The sequence below is a fragment of the Zosterops lateralis genome (genome assembly GCF_965231275.1).
Source record: "Zosterops lateralis genome assembly, chromosome: 9".
In the NCBI taxonomy this organism is placed as follows: Eukaryota; Metazoa; Chordata; class Aves; order Passeriformes; family Zosteropidae; genus Zosterops; species Zosterops lateralis.
In genome coordinates this window covers 18,159,910-18,181,305 of record NC_139769.1, presented here as the reverse complement: position 1 = coordinate 18,181,305, position 21,396 = coordinate 18,159,910, and the positions used below count along the sequence as shown (strand labels likewise).

General features: G+C 39.2%; 1 protein-coding gene and 1 long non-coding RNA gene across 4 annotated transcripts in view; both read left to right on the top strand.

The window, feature by feature from the left end:
• DPYD (dihydropyrimidine dehydrogenase) overlaps positions 1–21,396 on the top strand; it is a 333,817-nt gene that overhangs the window by 297,410 nt on the left and 15,011 nt on the right. The gene's annotated exons all lie outside the window — the stretch shown is intronic.
• LOC310913041 lies at positions 5,463–19,399 on the top strand. The gene is made up of 4 exons (XR_014590759.1): positions 5,463–5,533; positions 17,540–17,619; positions 17,705–17,778; positions 19,178–19,399. It is a non-coding gene; the product is annotated as an uncharacterized lncRNA (long non-coding RNA).

The window sequence follows — 21,396 nt, the reverse complement described above, 5'->3', positions numbered from 1 at the left end:
TATGGAGAGAGGCTAAAGAAGCTAAAAGTCCTAAAGTGTCCTGCACAAATGATGCGTGTAAACATAAGAGGTAGAGAACTCAGTGATATACAAATATTTGAAGTTTGCAATCAGTGAAGAAAGGGGGATTTTCTGATGTAGACTGAAAACTCAACTGAGTATGATGAATTGATGTAGGAGGAGGGGGGGGAAGTGTTCAGGAAAAGTAGGAGAAAAATTATCCTGATTGGAAGAAAAGTGTTTTTGTAGAAATGATGGAGGTTTCCTGCTGTGCTGCTGAGATTAAAGGTGGGGAAGACTTTTAAAACTTGACTGCATGGAGTCTAATGGAAGTACTGCTGGGAGAAATTTTAGGTTGCCAGGACTATCTGCTGGACTTGCAGACTTCTGTCTGCACAAGCTAGACCTTTGCCCTTTTCAACATTATAGCTGCACAATAGGGGCTACCCATGGAAGCCACTGGATCCTTATAAAGTGTTCAGACAGTGACCTACTGTAAGTCATGGGAGCTGTGAGTATCTAATAGTATGCAATTGAAATGTCTTTTTGCTTAAGGAGTAAGATCAGACTTAAGGAACATGATTATGACCTTTCCCATTTACTTTATTTTTATTGCTATAGAAAGCCCTTGAAGGTTTTTCTGTAGCCTTGTGAGGTTTTGATTCAACCACATGGGTGTCTCTGCAGTCAAAGCTGTAATTCCTGAGTTTTTTATGGACAAATGGACTAAAAATGTCTTTCTCTTCTATTGTCTGTGAGTCATACATTGGTACAAGACAGCTGTCCCCAGTATCTGAACAGAGCTGGTGGCACACCATTTCTACATGGAGAAGTTGAGAAAAGAGATTTCTGCACTCTGCTGACCTATTCATGCTGAACAAAACTCATTAAGGCCCAAGACCTGTGTTTGGGTTGTTCCAGGGAAAAAGTAGAGCCAACCTGTAATTTCTTGCTCTACGCTGGGGCTCTGTAATAGTTTGAAGTGGCCTGGCAAGAATTTTATTGATTTCTTGGGATCTCATCCAGGCTGATTGAATTTGGGTGCTCTGATGGTGGATATTTAAGAACACCTACTCTAGCTGTTATTAAGAAGGTGGGTCTAATCCTCACGCAGGTAAGACCTTGTTTTCCCTTCGATCAACTCACCAGACAAATTTTAATGAAATAGCTCCTTTTATATTTTATGCCATGGATGTGTTTTTGATTTCCACACTTGTAATTATCTAGTGTAGATAAGTCAGTATATAACCCATATATTGGTCAGGATATGTCGCATAGTATATTTTTTCTTTCATTAAACATTTACTGTCTCTCCTGTTTGACTGTTTGGAATAATTAATACATTATTTTGTATTACTGTGTTGTATTTTTTGCAAGTTGAAGATTTCTTCATATAAAAGCCATAAAATACCTTGTTTTATACATTACCTCTGGATTCATGAGAAATACAGACATATCACTGAAATACAGGGGTTTATTTAGATTCATCAGGACAAGGTCTTGCAGTTGAGTTTAAAGTAATTGAAGTCTAGAACCTATAAACTATAATCATATTTATTTATATTAACCATCATTACAGCATAAAGCATTATATCCTAGCTGCTAATCATTACTTAATATTTTCTGAATATTTACTACTACTACTGCAACTAATAATAATGATAATAATATTAAATATATGCCAGAAGGCATGTTTTCCAAATCCAAACCAAAAGTCTAATCTAGTCTCTCCAGCAAAAGTGTCTCTAGTCTCTTTTTCCTTGCCTTTACTGAGCCTTCTTTCAAATGCTGAGCACTTCTGACATTTTGAAATGTCATTTCAAAATTTTCCATTTGTAAATTGACAACCAGAAGACTCATTGTAAACACGGAAAGCTCTATAAGCACAAACATATCTATATATTCCCTTTTACTAAAAATGTATTACCAAACTGTAAACAGCTCGCATACCATTTCCATTAGGCAAAATGATATTTTGAAGCTTCTAAAGTTACCAATTAAAACAGGAGTAACCTGAAATCCTTTGGTGACCGTGGCATGAGTGTGCCTTTTGTAACCACCATTTCCTAAGGAGCATGGCCTCAGGGCCTTTTTGGTTGGTGCAGAACAGGGCTAATAAATGCCTCACACTTCAGAACTTCCCTCTCTGTTCACAACAAAGTCATCATCTTTTTTTTTTTGATAGACTATAGCCATTTTCTTATCAATTCTGCCATAGCTTGGTTTGGCCTTTGGTTCCTGGTCTATGGGTGGGCTTTTGTGCCTGCTGCTGGATTTTGGACTTATTTACCAGGATAAAGCAGATGGAGGAGAAACAATATTTACATTTTTCCACAGAACCTAATTTATTTCTCCGTTGTTTATTGCTGAGTTATTTTTGTCTGCATAGTGTGAATAGTTTGCAAAGGTATTTATAGCAACATCTCACTGATCAACGTGCAGTCTGAAAGGCCTGAAAGTCTGCCTCTCTGTCTCCATTTAAAAAACATTTCCTCTCCATCCAGGCTGTATCGTTACTTGCCCAGTTCCTAAATGGCAGTTGGGAGGGAATGCCTTTGGTTTTGACCACTGGCTCATAATTTGAGTACTGGCTCATAGTTCAGCACACACTGGGAATATAATTTTTAGTGCAGAATTCAGCATTTATTGAGATGTATTTAGGTGAAATCTTGACACAGTCTATTGTAAGACTCTAACTCTCCAAATACCATCCTCAGCTCATCCACAGGGAAAGGTCTCAATGTAAAGTGTCTGACTGGGTGAGCTCCCCTTAGGATTCTCCAGCACAAGGGGTGAAATCCCCTGCCATAAGCATTATTCAGGATGTGCACAGTTGTTACTGTGAAAGGGATTGTGCCACAACATAATTTTCTTTCAGTTTCGAGCATTGAGAGGTTGTACATTGTTATCACTCCAGTACAAGATAATTCCATCAAGCAATTGCAATGAAAACTTGGAGGCTCAAGAATTACATCAAAATCTAAGCTCATAACTGTAGTGTCCCTGCTTCAGTCCCATAAGGGTATTTTAATTTTCTTCCTGTCTTGCAGCTCATAAATGTGCTTCTTTTGAGACCACACCCCAAATGCTGTTGGAAAAGGGCTGTAAAGTTTTATAGATATATTTGAGCGTATTATAAAAGTATAATAAAGTAAAAATACTGCAAAGAAATAGAAGTTATTGAACAACTGGATTAAAATTTTAGGCTAGGGATTGTTTTATTGCATATGAGTTCTACTTGGCTTTTACAGTCGTGAAGGAATAGAAATTTTTTTGGAATTACGAAAATTAAGAATTTCGATTTTAATGTAGGGATTGATTTTAATGTAACAATTTATTTCAATGTCCTTGTAAACATTTGCTTGAACAAATAATTTCATTATATTGCTGAAGACTATTCTGAGCTCAGTCAGTAAAAAACTCTGTTCTGACATATTCCTGTTGAAAATGTTTCACTTGATTTTAGGGAGATATTTCTAGATCAGAGATGAAATGGTTTGCTCATATAAATTCAAATGTTAAGTAATTAAGTAGCATTGAAATGAAGGCAATAGTACAATAATGATGGTGAGCAAACTGCAAATACTTTGTTTAATCTGAAATCAGTAACACCCCAAATGTGTCCACCTTCTCTGAAAACCTGGCAGAGAATACAACACAACTGTGCCTCAGTAGTGCTGCTGTCTTTGTATAATATACCAAATGGTCATCTTGAAGGCAAAGGAGGACAGTGGGGAAGTCTGCTGCCTCAGTGAGTACCAAAGCTTACTGACATTCTCACAGGCAGGAGTTTCTGAAATGTACAGTTCTCATTCTAGTTTGCAGGGGTTTTTCCACTCCAAAATCAGCTGGAGTTTGAGACATTTGAGCTTTTCCCATGGTCTCTCACTTTCTAAGAAGTGATTGCAAAGAAGTTCAAAATATTTCCAGGTTTTCTCTGCCACAATAGCTCCACAGTGGCTGTTCCTGGCCCTCCATGCCCCACTTGCCACCCCGTGCCCATCTGGGAGATGCTCTGCAGCATAAACTCTGCCCCAAAGCATGAACCCTGCAGTGGGGGGACCTGATAATCCTCATGGCCGGGTCCTGGCCACTGTGTGTGACAGGCAGAATAGCCATGAAAATTTTAGGTTGTGGTGTTTATCTGGGCTTAAGTTCTTGAGGAATTTTTTGAAGATAATATGTGGCTTAGTGAGTGATCTACACTGGAACCAAGCTGTGAGTTGTGAAGTGAGCTCAGCCAGAAAGTTCGACTTTGTTTGTGCCCCAGATGGCTTTATATGCATAAGAACAGTAAGACTTTTTTTAAGGCCGTTGGAAATTTTTACTGTGATTTATTATAGCTGAGGTATCTTAAATTATTCGTCAACCCTTATCACAGCAATCAGAAACTTCAAATAAGGGTTGAAATGTGCTTTGCTTTGCTTTGCTTTGTCTTGCTACAGGAGCATGTTCTTCTATCCAACTTGAAAAAAAATAGGAAATCTTATAAGGCATACTAAAATACAGCATGAAACTCAGTGTCTGTATCTGGTCTTCATGGGGGATGCTTGAAAGGAATTGGATTATTTTCCAGGGGGAAATTACGGCAGAGTGTTTGTGTATAAATTAACAGCAATGAAAGTGGTAAATTAAAATGCAACATCAATTTCATTCTTAGTTCTGCTTTGCATTTCTGTAGAAGGATTTATTATTACTGTGATTTACCTTCTACTAAGAGGTAAAAGTATGAAGTAAAATGGAAAGTATGAAGTAGCAGCAGTTGTAATTATCTTCTGGAAGACTTCAGCTGGTTTAAAATGCTGCAGCATGTCTGCTTAGGGACTCAAGTTGGTGTGAGCACACCAGGCCATACTACCTCCATTTTCTAGGCTGGATTTCCAGCCTTTTCCAGCAGAGCAGTTCAGCTGTAAAGTTCAGTCAGCACTTACTGAAGGAAAGATCTATCTTCTATCTCAGGTGAAGCACTGACCTCCTTTGTTGCCTCCATTTTTTAATTCTTTTTGTTTTTTTTTTTTTGTTTTTTTTTTTTTTTCTTTTCTCCTGGCTCCCTGCATGTTCTGGCAATGAGGACTGGTGGTGATGGTGGTGTGGAAGCCCCAGATGAGCCATCCAGGCACAGAACAGCAAACAGTGCTTGGCTCTTTCCTTCAGCACTGTCAGTGAAAAGATCCTTTGTACCTTCTGTGCTGAAACCCCAGGAGAGCCTACACTCCATGAGTCCCTGCATTCACTCCTTGGCCTGCTGGACTTTCAGCAGTACACTTCCTATACCAGTGCTGTGTAAGGTGGCTGGGTTGGCTTAGGGGCACCTACACAGCTCTGGAACAAGCTCTCACGGGACCTCGGACTCAGGTAGTGCCTCTGCCTTTCCCCCTGGCAGTAAAAGGCACTTTTCCAGCTTTACCTTCTCTGTGCACAAGTGTATCTGTTGTTGCTACTTGCTTTTGTTTTTACAGGAAGGAAATTATTAAAATCTTAACCAAAGCCAAGCAGCTTGTCCCATACCCAAAGAAGGAGAATGAGAGAGCAGGTGAGATGTGCAAGATAGGTGGAGTTCATCAGTAAAGAGAGACTGCTGGGATATTTTAATGATGAAGGTGGCATGAAACCTTTGCAAGGGAAGGTAACAATGTGAAACAAGTGTCCATTTTATCTGGTTTCTTTTTTCCTCTGGAACAGAAACAGAGACACTTAGAAGCAGGCTCAAGGAGCCTAATTAAATACTGAAAGGAAATAAAAATGAGCTCACAGTTCTGTACCCAAGACTCAGTCTGTGAATATTCAGTTTGCATTATTTTCAGAAAAACATAAGACATTATAATTCTCAGGGTGTTTCTCATTCTTGAAAAGGGAAACCAGTGCCTAGGCTGGTCTTTAAATATGATCCATACTCTCAGTAGTGTCATTGGGACCTGCCTGTCAAGTATTTGAAATAAATCAGTTTCATTGTTACAAAAAATAAGTCAGTGGATCCCTCAAATCTACTCATTTCTGATTGGGAAATGTTTAAAGATTTTAAACCAAAGTTTTCTTAAGAGATGAACAATTGATAGCAACTTATATTAAAGAAGCTAGAAGCAATCATCAACAGTAATTTTTTTAAGCTGTTATTTCACTTAGAAAGGAGCATTAAATCAAAATAATATGATTTTATGATCTGTCTCTACCGGCATCAGTGTAAGTGTCCCTAATATCAGTAAAATGCCAAAAAGAAAACTCTATAGCATCCTGAGATTTCTTTGCTTCTGAATTAAGACTACAACAGCATTTTAAAGAGTTTGAAAGGAACCCTGTGTGGTGTAAAGTAACCATAGAATGGACAAACCATTTATTCCTGGTGCAGGAACTTGATTTAGGTTGAAGATACAGCTCATTCTTTGTCTCATGTTGCAAAATTGTTCATTTTTGGGGGTTTTTTAAGCTGTAATTGTACTTCTCCTATTTTGGGGGAAAGAAAAAAAAAAAAAAAAGAAAAAAGAGGTGTTCTTAAATGTTAAAAATTGCAGTGATACCTGAGATAAATAACTCCATACCATGACACACCTTTTATGATTAGCATTAAGCTTTGTCTCTAGTTCCAGGAAATCCCTTATGACAGAGAATAGCATTTTTTGAAACTAGTTGGATGTTACACTGTTCTACCTCATTCTGCCTGGGCACTGACATCAGAAGTGATTAGATTCCTATAGGCACCTAACTTCAGAAAGGAGAGAAATGTCTGTACTTCCAAATTAAATGTACCCGGGAATATTCCTAGGTGCTCAGGCCAGCTGGCACCAAGCAGCCTGTGCCGATGATCAGAAGCTGTTAGTCTCCAAAGCAGGTTGGCTGCAGGCAGACTGCCTGCTGGGAATGGCTCCTGGAGCATGCCGACTTCCAAAGCCTCTCCAGGAATTGCCTGGGACACTGATAGTCAGCATAGGCCAAAAGCAGGCAAAAAATGCTGTAATGCTTTGTTAGGATAGATGAAAACATCCTTGTGCCCAGGAACATTCCCACACACTGATTTACTACTGTGGATATAGAGAGTGTCTCGCAAAAAACTCTGAAGGGAAAAAAATGACAAGTAATGGCAGTATGTGACTGGGCATGAAAGATGGACAGATGGACACAGAAATGAGCTCTATTATATCTTACTGAAAATTTCACTCAGAAAAAGAGTTCTAACAGCCTGAGGCTCCAAAATCAAGAAAACTAGTTAGAAATTTTAGAAAATCTCAAGAAATGTCTAAGATATAATAGGATGTGATGTAATGATATAAATGTGTGATTACAATATACATATTTTTGTATGGTGTGACTAGTATAAATGTGTTATCCAAGTATGGGTGGTCTGAAAAAATGGTAAGTTCCTGTCTTTCTTGATGATATAAAGCAGGTAACCCATGAGTTCATTGCATCCCAGAGGCTGAATTCAGTTTGTAGGTGGGACAAAGTTGCAGTGATTAAAATGAGAGCCCCCAGAGGTTCTGTTTGCATTAAGGAGTAGTGCAGACAAACAGGCCAGACAGGAAAACAGGGTTGCAGAGTGAAATGGTTGATGCTGCAGACTGGTGTCCACACCATGTGCATCCCAGGTTTTCTTACCGACTTCTAGCTGTTGTCTGCTCTCATGGGCTGAAGGCCCATTAGCAGCTGGAGCTCATTTCAGCTTCATCCCTGGAGCACATACTCAGGTTTCATTTCATCAAAAACAAAATGCAGTTTGTGCTCTCTGCAGCTGCGCTGCCATCAGAAGTGAGGTGCAGTGTGTGGGGACAAAGAAGAGATTCACATCACAGGTGTGCTCTGCTCTGAACTAAACCATGAGTGCAGAGCTTGTGCAGCAGCACAGCAGCAATGCAGGGCTCCTGGGCATGGGCTGAGGCCACCAGTGGAGTAGAGACAAGCCCATAACTGCCCAGAAAAGGTTTGCATAGACAAGGAAAAATTTTGTTCAAACATAAATGCATTAGCACAAAGCAGAGAAGAGAAATCGACTGGTAATTGTGTCACATATGGGATTTTTTTGTATTGGCAAGAAGATTGTTTTGCCAAAGCTTGCTTGCAGTAGCAAAAGGGAAACAATTCACCACATCAGGAAAACAAAATGACTCAGAAAATATAACTTTACTCATATCTGGCTTTGATGCACTACACAAGAGCAAAAATAAACTTTTGGTGCCGTTTGCAGAAGCATGAACTTTAAACTGAGAGCAGCAGCACTAAAGGAGGGAAGAGTTTGAATGCCAGCTGGATAGTTAAAATATCAGTAAATACTAGACAACAGAGACTTTGTTGGCATTTTCTGGGAGTCTAAAACTGCTGACAAAAACGTACAGCATAGAAACAATCAAAAATGTATATGATAGAAACAATCAAAATACCAGCAGGATAATGTTGATTACCAAAAAAAGCTGAACAAATTAAAATACCAGGAAGTATAGATAACTCACAAATACTCTGCTTTTAACCAAATGAAGTGAATGAATGAAAGAAGCATGTGATGAAACTGGGGTAAACAATTCATAAATGTTACAGACAAAAAGTCAGAAAACTTAGCTGAACTAGGCAGCACGCTCTAAGAGCCCCTGTAGCAAAGTATTTACATGGTGTTTTAAAGGTCTGGGATGTCTTCTAGACAGAAAAAAGCTGGAAATGGACACCCTGGTGCAGCCAGGAGGACACTTAATTGATAGAATGTCCTCAGCACCCAGAGAAAAAGCATTAAGGCAAGTGGAAGTAAGGAGAGCATTTGTCTCATTGCTGAGGTTTTCCAGAGCCACAGGTCAGATGGGCAGCCAGCCAGCTGTAGAGAAGATGGGAAGCTGTACATATGCATAGTCTTTTAGCAATTTAACAAGGCATTACACAGACCTGCAGGTGGTAATACACTTTCCATCTTAAAAAAGTCTTTTCAGTTTCTGATGTAATATTAATATATTTGCATATATATTAGATTTAAGAATTACAGACTGTAACTACCCCAGTATCTTTTGAGCACCCCTTAGTGTGGATACCAGTGGAAGAAAATGCAATTTGGTATGAAAACTGTGGTTGAAGAATGCCAACAGTATCAGCAAGAACTAATGGAGCTGGCTGGGATCACTGCCATAGCTGTATAGGTGCAGAAACAAAACAGCAAAAGCTGTAGCTGATCATGATTACATTCTCATCTACCTGCTTGAAATGACCAAGGCAATAAATCTAAAATGAAATAAAATGAGATGAAATTGCATTTGACTCCTGGAGCACTGGGATAATTGCTGACCTCCTAAAGGCTATTACCAAGCTCCTAAAAAGTAAAAACCATGCAGGATAGACCCACACCTGAAAATGTCAGTTTGAAGATTAGTGGGATTCATAAACCATCTCACAATACCTTTCCACACTTTTCAGATCTGTACAGTCTCTTGAGGTGATTACTAAACAAAAGCATGCTATGAATACAACTGCTGTAATTTGCTGAAGTCTTTTCCTGCATAAAGGAGCTGTACAAATACCCCCGGTGCAGCACTGCAGCATCTAAATATTGAGGCCATTACACTGCACAAGGCAGGGCAGAGGTGTGAGGCACATATGGGGCACAGCCCCTCCAAGGAGGCTTGTACATCACCAGCAGGGCAGGAGCAGTCCAGCTCAGATACACTGGAGTCACACATGCAGGTGAAAACATCAATCCTTATGTTCTAATCCTTATATTCTGGAAACTGTATGAGTTCAAAGTGGCCATCAATTATTAGAAAGGATTTTATGAAGCCAGAACTAGCACCCCCTCAGTAACCATAACCTGTAGTGACCTGCCTGGCTCAGCAACTGGGAGAGATTGAGATGTACACCCCTGAGTCGTTCAGGCTGCTGTACACAAAATCAGGACAACTGAGCAGTTGCTGTAGTTGGTGTGGTCAGGATGCACCACCCAGGAAGTCCCAGTACCAAACTGCAGTGGAGCCTGGACCCCGTTCATTTATACAAATAACTCGGGAACAAAAATCTAGTCCACTTCTCATCACTGCTATCACTATCACCTTGCAGCAAATTGCAGTTTGCCCTGCAGTGGTGTCATGGCTTGTTGGATTGCTCTGGGCACAGAAGGACTGGATATTTGGGAACAGACTTGTGCTCATGCATGTTCTCTGGAGGCAAGAGATCGCCCAGCCTTCCTGAAGAGAAGCAGAAAATCTCTCCTGTGTGGTGACTGCTCCTGCCTTTGGAAGCTGCTCAGACAAGCTCTCCTTGGAGCTTTATCCATTGAAATACACAGCACCTCTATAAAATACAGAGAAAAAGAGTCAGGCAGACAGATGACATGGATTATCTATAATAACATAAATTATGTCATCTGTGACCTTTAAAGCAGCACTGCTGTTGTAGACAGCATTAATGTAGAGAAGCTGCACTAAGTAGAAAATTTTGTTTCCCTCTCTGTCTTAATGGTCAAAATGGCCACAGATGATTTGTTTTTGAGCTGTAGATTGAATCACTTTAAATATCTGGCATAATTTTAACAAGTTGAATTATGTGAAGAAATTTTTCTTTCTTTTTTTTTACAATTTAAATGACGATGAGGTTTTTAAATATGGCAGGTTTTTGAGTAGCAACACTCCGTAGGGCTTGCAGGATCACTCACATGTGAAGAGGTTATCCTGTGGTTATGTTATCTGGAACTGGGTGTGGAATGGCTGGAGACAAGACAGTTTATTCAAGCAGCACAGCATGTCCACTGTGCTCTCTGTTTCACTTTTCCTGGGAGCCATGCAGCTCCAGGGCGAAGTCAGGTTTGCATGCCCAAGGAGGGTGGGTTGGCTGTGGGCAGCCAGTGGGGCATGGTTCTGGTTCCCCTGGTCAGTGCACAGAGGCTCAGCCTCAGTCAGTATAATTTTCAGGATCACAACAGGAGTTCCTTTGCAAGTATCATTTATAGGGTTTCTTGTGCCATGTCAGCCCTTTTGACCTGGAGAACAGCCACAATGAGTACACAACGCAAAGTGATAGCTAAAGTTTATGTATCTCCTTTGTTTATCTGTAAGGAGCACATGAACAGTGAAAAAGGGAATGGCCTGTTCAAGCAATATGTGGTTGTGGTTATAATTAATAGCAGAGGGCAAGCTGAATGCATATACTTGCAAGCCTAACTGTGCATACAAATCAGTGAAGTCTTGCAGTACCAAGATGATCAGAACTCATTTTAAAGCTATTACAGTAATTTAAAACAAGATAGTTTTTAAAAGTACAGTGATGTATGACTGTAATCTGTATTTCTAACAATTTGCATGTTAGATTTTTAAAAATCAAATTCTTCCTCTGATTGACTTGAGTGAAAATCTAATCAAATTAGCATTTTAGAATATATGACCATTGTAATGCCATATTCAGAATATAATGATACTTTAGATACTTTAGCTGTTATAAAGACAGATAAATATGCAAGAGAGGCACTGTGGGGGACTTGGAGTCTAATGAGGACTCTTCTGGTTTTATACATTTGTTTTTTATATAGTGTCTGCTACTTTAGTACCTACGTATTGGTGTCTCCTCACTACTTGATGGTGATATAAGAAGCAGTTATATCAGTTTAGTGTAGCTCTCTTTTGTAATATATTACTTACATTTGATTCCTAAGTTTGATGTAATATTAATTTTAAAGTGTTTAGCCATTACTTATTTCTTTTCAAATATGTTTAAAAGTCTTAATAGCTTGAAATTATAAAAATCATTATCACTTTCCTTTAGTGCACTATTCCAATTTTTTCATCTAGCTATATTCTTTTTTTTTTTAATTTCATCTCTTATGTGTTGCTTTGTCCCATTTTCAAAACTACTCAAAGGCCTTAATCAAACCAGAATAGCCAAACTCCTCATAGGAGATTTTTCAGCATTGTCTTATCCTTCCTCTCACCAACTGAAGTGAGAGTTTTGACTATTGAGGGTGGAAGTACTTGCTATTAATGCCAGAACTATTTGTATTATGACTCTTAGCATGAGATATAGCAAGTTTAGGATATTGAGGTGATGATGAAAAGCATTGTGTTACTGAATTTGAAGACTAAAAGGCAGCAGTAGGCTCCTTGGTCATAACTGCAAGAGTTGACTAGAGCTCTTTTGTCTGCACTGAATACTTTACATTTAAATTAGGATTGTGTGAAGTAGAGATGGAAGGATTACATGTGTGAGAGATGAATGAGGGAAAGTATTGTAGTCTGTGCAGGAGGAGGATAAGTGTTGTAGTTCATCTGCCATAAGAGATGGATTACAATGAATCTGAAGTGGAAGAAGGCTTAGATAGGAATTATTAGCAGTGGTTTGCATTTAAGTAATCTAATAGTTCAATAATATATGTATAGTTATGCAGTGTGTAGTCTACCAGGGAAAAGTGGAGTTCATTTCTAGATATATTTAAATTATATGCTGTTTACAGTATAGACATTTGGTAATAAGTCTGGAGCTTCCATGCAAAAAAAAAGATCAAAACAAAAAGACAGGATAAACAAAAATCAAAACAAAAATCTGCAAAGGATCCAGCAGATGGGAAAAGTGTAGCTCTTACCTCTTTTGGAAGGTTTGATTGCCAGCAGAAAGTACTTGACAGGCAAATTTGCAGCTGAAACACATACAGCAATGGTGGAAATGCACTTTCTTTGCGCACAGGGGAAGCAGTAGTTATTTTACTGAATGTACTGAAAGCCTTGTAGAGTGGCTTTCAGAATCTCAATTTCTCCCAGAGTCTGGAAGAGGAGGTTGCTGGTTGTCCTCTCTGTTTAGTCTCCCATTCCCCTGAGAGCATGAATTTGGTGGACAGTGCTGGTTGGATGTGAATGTTTTCTGTGGCCGTGGTGCACACAGAGGCTATCTATGAGTAAGTACGGCAGGGTGTCTGGGGCTGTATTTCCTCCAGGGAGATGCTGGATTGGATACTGGAAGAGCTAAGGCAGATAAACATACTGCTCTTTTCATCTCCTCTTGGCCATGGGGGTAATTTGGGCCCTGTGGTAATGCTGAGTTGCTCAAGGAGCTCTTGAACAGATTCAAATTGGTCCTACAGGCACCTTTCCTTGGCCCTCACAGTTCTGAAACAGGGCTATGCTGCCCCTGGTACCCTGACCCAGCTCATTTAGCACAAGTGGAATTAGCAAACTCAGCTTAATGCTCCCCTTGCTGGGCCAGCAGTATCTGTGATTGAGAGGCCAGTTGGTAACAACTATAGCAGCAAGGATATCCATGCTTTCTCATAGTTCTAAGAAAAGATTTATTCTTCCCTTTTAATAGTCTAGCTGGCATCTCTGAGTCTTCTTTGAAAGGGCCTAGAAAACACATAATTCTAGGATTGCTGGAGTCAATCCCATCAGTACATGTAGCCCCAGAAGAGAATGGTTACATCCAAACAAACATGATTTCAGCATTGGTCTCAACAGCTTGGTTACCAGCTAGCTTGGAGAACGTGGATAAAAGTATCTAGCAATGGCATTTTCCATGTCATCATGTAATTTACAGCATTGATATAAGAAGTGGATAAACTGAATAGATATGTGTATAGATATGTGTACAAATGGTACATAGATACACATGAAAATGTGAATACTGCACTGATTATTTTTACTTACGTATCAGTAAAAGTAAAAAATCTTGTTTAAACAAAGTTTTTTCCCAACACTAAGGCTCAACTGATACTGATTCCTGTTGCCTAAACACATTTGAATACAGTTATATTTGCTTGCCTGACAGATATTTGTTAATAGCCATTCTGCTGACATCTTCTTTATGCTGCTGCTTAGCTGACAGAATTTCATCTGCATAAATGGGTGGAAAGTCCTTTCCTCACGTGTCCAACAAACTGGAGACAAAGTGCCTGCCAATGTTTTAATTTCTTTTCCATGTTCTGGTTAGAGAGTGAGAAGAATGCTTTCACTCCACAGTGTCATGAATATGGTAATCTATGGAAATCACAGAAAGCAGGTACTTAAGTTAAGCACATACTGTACTACAGGAATCCCTGATGAATTCAAGTCTCTTCTGTTTAGAGAAGATGTTGTTGTCTATTAAGTGACAGACTGCCAGATGTTCATGAAGTAGCACAGTAATGTGTATCAGTATCTTCCTTTCTTTACTCCAGAAGGTAGCATTTTCTTTATCATCTATGTCATCCTGGCTTTTGATTGTAAATGTCTAAGCTTGCTTCAGATATTAACTCTTTTTTGTTTTATTGATGAATATTTCATTACTTCAGTACATTTGTAGAATGTAAGTTGTTGCTGCACTATTGTAAGCCTATAATCCTAAAATCTTTTCCCTCATTTGGTGTATATAAACCAAACATTTGAGTTAGAACATGAAGAATAATTCATTTTTTGATTTGGAGCCAGAAGAGAAAATTACGGCAGAGTTAGAAAAATTACAAAAGGAGAAATAATTGTTATTTTTAATAATATTTTTATCTGCACATTCAAGCATGGCACTGTATATCTCATGGTGAGGTCATTGCAGTGTGTTTTCCTAGAACACACATTGTTGTTCTGTTTAGTCTCAGAGTTACTGAAGGGCTGAGGGTTAGCTCACCCACTTTAAATAATCATGATTTAAAGAGCAAGCAGAATAGTTGAGTAACTAAATGCAATGGTATATACACACACACTGTGGGCAGCAGAGGTTACAGAACAAGTATATGGGCAGTAATTGCACATTACTGAGACAGTGCTGTTTACCAAGCAAATAAAAGTTCCAAGAAAAAAAAAAATGAAAACAACTGAAAGGCAGAGTTCATCTTTTTCTGAATAATTGTTGTGTTCTGTCCTTTATTTTCATGGCATTCCCACATCATTAAAGGCACTGATGCCAGAAATATCTCCATTCTAAGAAAGAGAGACACGGGAACCCTTTAACGCATGGAACGAAGTCCTTGTGGTTTCTTGCTAATGCAACTGTAGCAGCTCCAGGGGCTATAACAATTGATGTTGGCCCAAGAAACTCTCTGTCAGGTGGAAACTGATGGAGTGAAATGTCTTCTGCCTACCTGCTGTGGGGAGGCCTCTTGCAGAATTCACTGCTGGAGGTGTTGACGTGAACCCTAGTACCAGCTGGATGGCTCCTCAGTGCCTTGGGCTCTGACCATGCAATGTATGGGACTGACACAGAGAAAAGAAGCTATGCAGGAGGATTTAGCTTTGAATGCCTGAAAGAATGTCTAACAGAATAAGAATTTGCAACTTCACTTTCCCCATTGCCACATATCGCTTTCATTAGTTAAGCAGTTTACCCGTGGGGAAAGATTGTGTAAAATATTCTCTCCATATATCTATGAATATGAAAATGTGTGTTACTTGCCACCTTCAGAGGAACAGAATTCAGCTGGTAGTGTTATTGTTGGGTTTTGGGTTTTTTTTTTTATTTTCCCAGAAGGAACACAAGCTACCTTGACATTGTGACAAGATTTTGCTGTTATTATGGTGCTGCTCTTGTTACTGGGACCTTGTGTTTTCTTTCTCTCTGGAAGTGTTGGAGTCATGTTTCACTGTATTCTCTGAGAACAAGGAAGAAAGCAGATGCAGATACTGTTTCAGGAAGCTTCATAGTTATCTTTCTGTTGTTGTTGTTGTTGTTGTTGTTGTTGTTGTTGTTGTGTAAAGTTGCAAGAGGATGGAGGCAGACCAGTGCTTGGAAATTGTAGCACAGTGTAAAATATGCATATGCAAGTATTACATATACATGCAGTATGTCATAAGGATCCAATTATATGCATCAATTTTGAGCACATCAGGCTTTACAAAGAATAAATAAGGATTCAGAATCAAGTGGGGGAAAAAGATACTAAAATTGAAATTCCTTTCTCTGGAAAACTTTATACACCACAAATAGTTTTCCATGAACAATTGGAGGTTAAACATTACTAATACCTTTGTATTGAGGACATATGAAATTACCTATACAAACCTGATTTAAGTTCTTGTAGCTCCTGGGCAGGGCAACTGTCTACCTCACTTAAATGTTAATGTTTCACTTATCTGATTGCCTTTCCATACCATGCTCCCACATTCAGAGATCCTGCTTCACCTGTTTTACTCTCCTCAAAGCTATTAATTCGTGTCTTCAATCTCCACACCTTTAACTGTGTCTGAGGTAGACACTTGGCTATATAGCCTCCCAAGGTGTTTCACTCTTAGATTTTATCTGCCTTATTGTTTGTCTCCTCAGTCTTCTGAAGCCAGTGAGAAACTTTCCCAGAGGTCAAGGCAGCCAAGGGATGAAGCCCAGCTTTTCTGCTCATTTACAGAAGAAAGTGGCATTTGGGGAGGATAGTAAAACCAACCACAGATCAGCTGTTCTTCATAGGAAAGGAGTGGTCAGCATGGATTTATGGAGGGGAAAATGACTGGCTTGGTAGATTAGAGGGCAGTAGGTGTTACCTTTAGCAAGGCTTTCAACACTGCCTCCCATAGACAAATTGGTGGAACGAGCTGTAGCTGATGCTACTCTAAGCAGGGAGTTGGACTGGATGACCTTAAGACATCCTTTCCAATCTCAACCACTCTATGATTCTGCCAAGGTCATCGATCACCTTTTTCCTTCAAATCATTTAGAAAATTTGTATTTTCTCCTCCTTTATCCTGTCCTCTGAGGGAGAGCTGTTGGTTAAGACATTTCAGAGAAAGATCTATTCAGAAAAACAAGCCATAGAGAAGAGTAACCTCGCTTGATTTCTAAAACATGCTAATGCTTGCCACTATGTGGCAAAGTTTTGCTGTGACCATTATCCATCTGTTTACATAGCCATTAAATATGTGGACCTTTGTTTGGTGCATCTCTACTGAAATCAGTACAGAATATTTCAGCAGTGCAATTTGTACTCTAAGCAGTTCCATTTGTCAGGTATTTTTCAGTCTTTATTCTTGTTATCACCTATTTTTACTAGGTGCAAGTAGATACTTTACAATTCAAAAACATAAAGTACATTAAATAAGACAATTTGGCTTCTGTTTCATTTCCAGATTCATGAGGGACATTGTATCACTTAAAATTGTTTACATGCTGAAAGTGCAAAAGAGGCATTGGAGAATGAACACATACACACCTTCAGACCTTAGTCTGGAGACAAGACTCAAGTGTAAAAGAAATGAGATAATTACATTCAATGTGGGAAATTCACAAGAGAAACAGTATTTTTTAACTATGTTGCCTCATCACTAAATGATACTGCTACCCAAAATGTCCATTAGCCAGTGATCCCTAGAATTATTTAAGTTCTTCCTTTATCTTGTGACCAGTTTTCCCCAATAATCCTTTAGTTAAAATTACTGTGTTCCAGTGTTCTTTTTACTGCCATGTCATTAGGATACACTTCAAATCCACTGAGTACTGTAGGAGGCTGTTGCTTATTTTTGGTTTATGATGACATTTAACTGTTCATGGTGACCTGACCCTGGCTGGCTGTTAAGTGCCCAGCAAAGCTGCTCTATCACCCTCCTCCTCACTGGACAAGGGACAGAAAATATAATAAAAGGCCTATGGGCCATGGCAATCCGGTTGACTAATCATGATTTTCCTTTGATGAATCCATGCTGACTAGTCCTGATGACCTTCTTGTCTTCCCCTTGCCTAGAGATGGCCTCCAGGATCAGCCATTCCATCACCTTTCCAGGGTTTGAGGTGAGGCTGACCAGCTGGTTGTTCCTTGTGTGCTCCTTGTCATTTTTGAAGACTGGTGTGACATTTGCTTTCTCCTGGTTCTCAGGCATCTCTCCTGACTGCCAGGACCTTTGAAAGATGATCAAGATGGCAACAATCTCTGCCAGTTCTTCAGTACTTGTGAGTGCATCCCATCAGAGTCCATGGACTTGTGGATGTCAAATTTGACTAAATGATCTCTAACCCAATCCTCCTTTAGTAAGGAGAAGTGTTTTTTTCTCCAGATGTTCTCCCTGCTTTCCTGGGTCAAGGATTCCTGAGGGCTGGATTTGGAAGTGAAGACTACAAAGAAAGTGTTCAGTATCTCAGCCTCCTCTGCAACCCTTTGCAAGGTTCCTTTTTCCATCTGGCAGCAGCCCCACATTTTTCCTCGTATTCCTTTTGCTAGTGAGGTGTTCATGTTATCCCAGAGGCACTCCCACCATTCCTGATGGGCTCAGCCCTGGCCAACAGCAGGTCCCTCTTGGAGCCAGCTGCCCTTGGCTCAATCAGACACAGGAGAAGACCCTCCCAAAACCCCTGTAGCCCACCACTACCAAAACCTTGCCATGCAAACCCAATACACCGTGCCAGCTGAAATCTGTGTCTTTTAACAGTAGATGGCATCCAGCCCCTTAGGAGCAGAGAGATCCTAAATATGCAACCAATGACTACATCATGGAGACATACGTGGATTTTCCCAGAGTAAGGATCAGATCAGTTTCCAAGTTAGAAATAAAGTCTGGGTCATCTGATGCCTCTTGCACTGCCCTGTTCACCATCCTGTTCCACTGCTTAGGCTGCTTGCTGGTGTGCCCATAAAAAATTGCAGCCATCTGAAGTGGAGGATTCTCTCTTTTAGCCATTAGGAAACAAGCACCTTTTTTAGTTCATAATATGCTCAATTACCTTTAGATTGATCTGTGAATAAATTATAATCAAAACAGACTTACTCACCTTAAAGCTCTCTGGCTTAAGGTTTCATTGTTGATTCATTAAGTTGTCAGTTCTTTATTGGCAGGGTAATGCCTTTTTATATCTGAATAGAGACAGGTTTAGTGGAAGATACTGTTATCTTTAAATGAGCAGGATTTAGGTTTTTTGGTAAGAACCAATTCATCAATGATTTATCCCTGGAGAAAGTACTGAAACAAAAATCACCATGTTGCTGAAGATTTATACAGCTCATCAGTTAAAAGGCAGCTTCTGGAAGCAGAGGTGGGAGGAGGATTTGGATTTTTGTTTTCTTTCTGTTAAATACTCCAGCAAAATATTTCAAGCTTACGATTTTGTGATAATGCAATTACAAACAATGAAATAATTCCACTTAATATATTTATTTAGACTGCATTCTTGATGTTATCCCTACAGTAAAAACACATTGAATTATGTCTATATAGAGACAGATGGATAGAAATAATGCAGCTATAGACATCACTGATACAGATATATAGACAAGAATTATCTAATTACTCTGCTTGTTGCAATCTTCTAAGCACTTGCTATGCTCCAAATATTCACATTAATTGTTTTTTTCCAGGCAGATGTTGATATGACAAAGTGTATGGAGAGTTTAGCGACACTGGAATATCTGGAAAATAAAAAAAAAATACTGTAAATAAAAATAAAAATTACTGTACAGAGATTTCAAAAGCAAACAGAGTTAAACACACCAATATCTGTGCTTGTGCCTTCATTGGGAATTTTGTTAAATCCCCATGGAAGTTGTCCCCTACAGTGATTAGAGGTAATTTGATTTTAAAATTTCTTCAATATCCATTTCTTCTGCAGTTATTTCAACATTTTCCACTTTTCTATATCCAGCAACATACTTCATTAAAATATTTTTTGCCATTTCATATGGCCTTTGACTGCAAAATGTTTGAAGCCACAGCTCTGAACAATAAGCAGTCTCCTCAACATCCCATATGTCTGTGCATTACTCATAAGGGGAACCATCAATAAGTCCTTCCTAAGCTCCTGAGGCTACATTTTCATGTATTATTTATTGCTATAGAAAAGATTGCTAGTTTTCAGTGTCGTTTAATGAAATTTGCCTTGGCTGCTTGTGAACTACTAGGCCCCAAACACAAAATAAGCAGGCCATTTGTACAGGCACACAGTCACCTTCTTGTGAAATCACTGGAAGCTCATTGTGTATGTGTCCAAGCCTGGACCAAGTATTTCCTAATTAATTTAAATTCCATTTATCCAAATTCTTGATTGAGAAACAGCAGAGCACAGCAAATATGAAGGTTGGATGACAGTTTTCTAGAGTAATCATAATTTATTTTTAAAATACATGGATTATATGGTTTAATTTAACTGCACGCATGTCATGACAAAACGTCTGAATTATGGAAATGAAGGCATTGCACACTTCTCAAAATTCCTGCTGTACATTCCAGCTATGTTAGATATAAAAATCTAAATACTTCCATCTCACAACTATGAAAATTAATTGACCTTTGTAATTCACTTTTCACCTATACACAAAAAATAGATTCTTTTTTCACACTTTTCCTTAAAACATCTATTTTATTTCAATATTCTTAGCGTTTCTGTCTGTAGAAATTGGGAGATTTGGCATATATTAAGAAAGGTTTTATTCTGCAAAGATTTGGGTGTTGTTCCCAAAGATGATCTTCAATCAGTCAGCTGTAAACAGCTGTCTCCTCTCTCTACTACTTCAGTTAAAACCTCAGCAAAATTAGCTTTGCTACCTACTCTCAAAGTCAGCAATTCAATTCCTGGCCAGACAGGAAAGAATCCAAAAATGCTTTGTCATCAGGTCTCCAGCCCTCTCAAACCAAAGCTGTTGGCATCAGCACATAAATTATGGAGAGGGAATAGTTCCTCAGTAGTTCCTAACTACTCCCTGAGTAGTTAGGAACTACTCAGGGAGTAGTTCCTAAGTAACTACTACTTGTTCATAGCCAAAAATATATTTCTAATTGATTCAGCCTAGTAGACATACAAGAACACTTTTAATCAAAATTCTTAATTTTTAGAATTCTGCAAAAAGTTTCAGGTTTTCTAGAAATCATATAGGGAATCGAATTTATGTATGTGTGCTTTAGAGCTATTGATTAGATTGGAATTAGACAAATTCTTCCTTCTACTCATTTTGCTGTTTAAAATAATTCTGCTTTTGCTGCCTTATTCGACTTCAGTATGTAAGGCCACCACCTTACTGCTGTTTGCTGGAATTCTCAAAGCCTGATGTTAAGATGTCCTAGAACATTTCATGTACAGCGACTGCACAGAAAGGAAATTTTGATGCCTGTAAGGAGCCCTTGAACATGACATGCAGGAACAAAGTTCGTATTGAACAGACAAACTAAGTGCCCTCTGCCAGCAGGCAAACTCAGGCTACCCCAACATTTGGAACACATGGGATGTGCAGACCCCCAGTCCTGCCTTGCTTTTGCCCAGGCTGTGGCTGTGACCCAGAGCAGGGTTCAGTCCCAGCCTGCAGGAGGCACCTCTGTAGAGTTCCTGGACATGGTGAGGCTGGAGCTGACCTGCTGTTAAAAATGTGTTGAGACCACAAACCAAATCTCAGAAGCAGGGGAGCATTTCAAGGACGTCACCCTCTGGCTGTATGCTCAGAGTGCCCAAAACCCAGCCAAGAAAGCTTTTGTTTGTCATAGCAAGAAGCCTGAGGTGCCAAGGTTGGGTATTGTGACTGACGGAGATCACTGAGGAATTTTTCTCCTAAGGATTAGCAGAAGAGCAGGGTAACCTCTTCTGGATTTA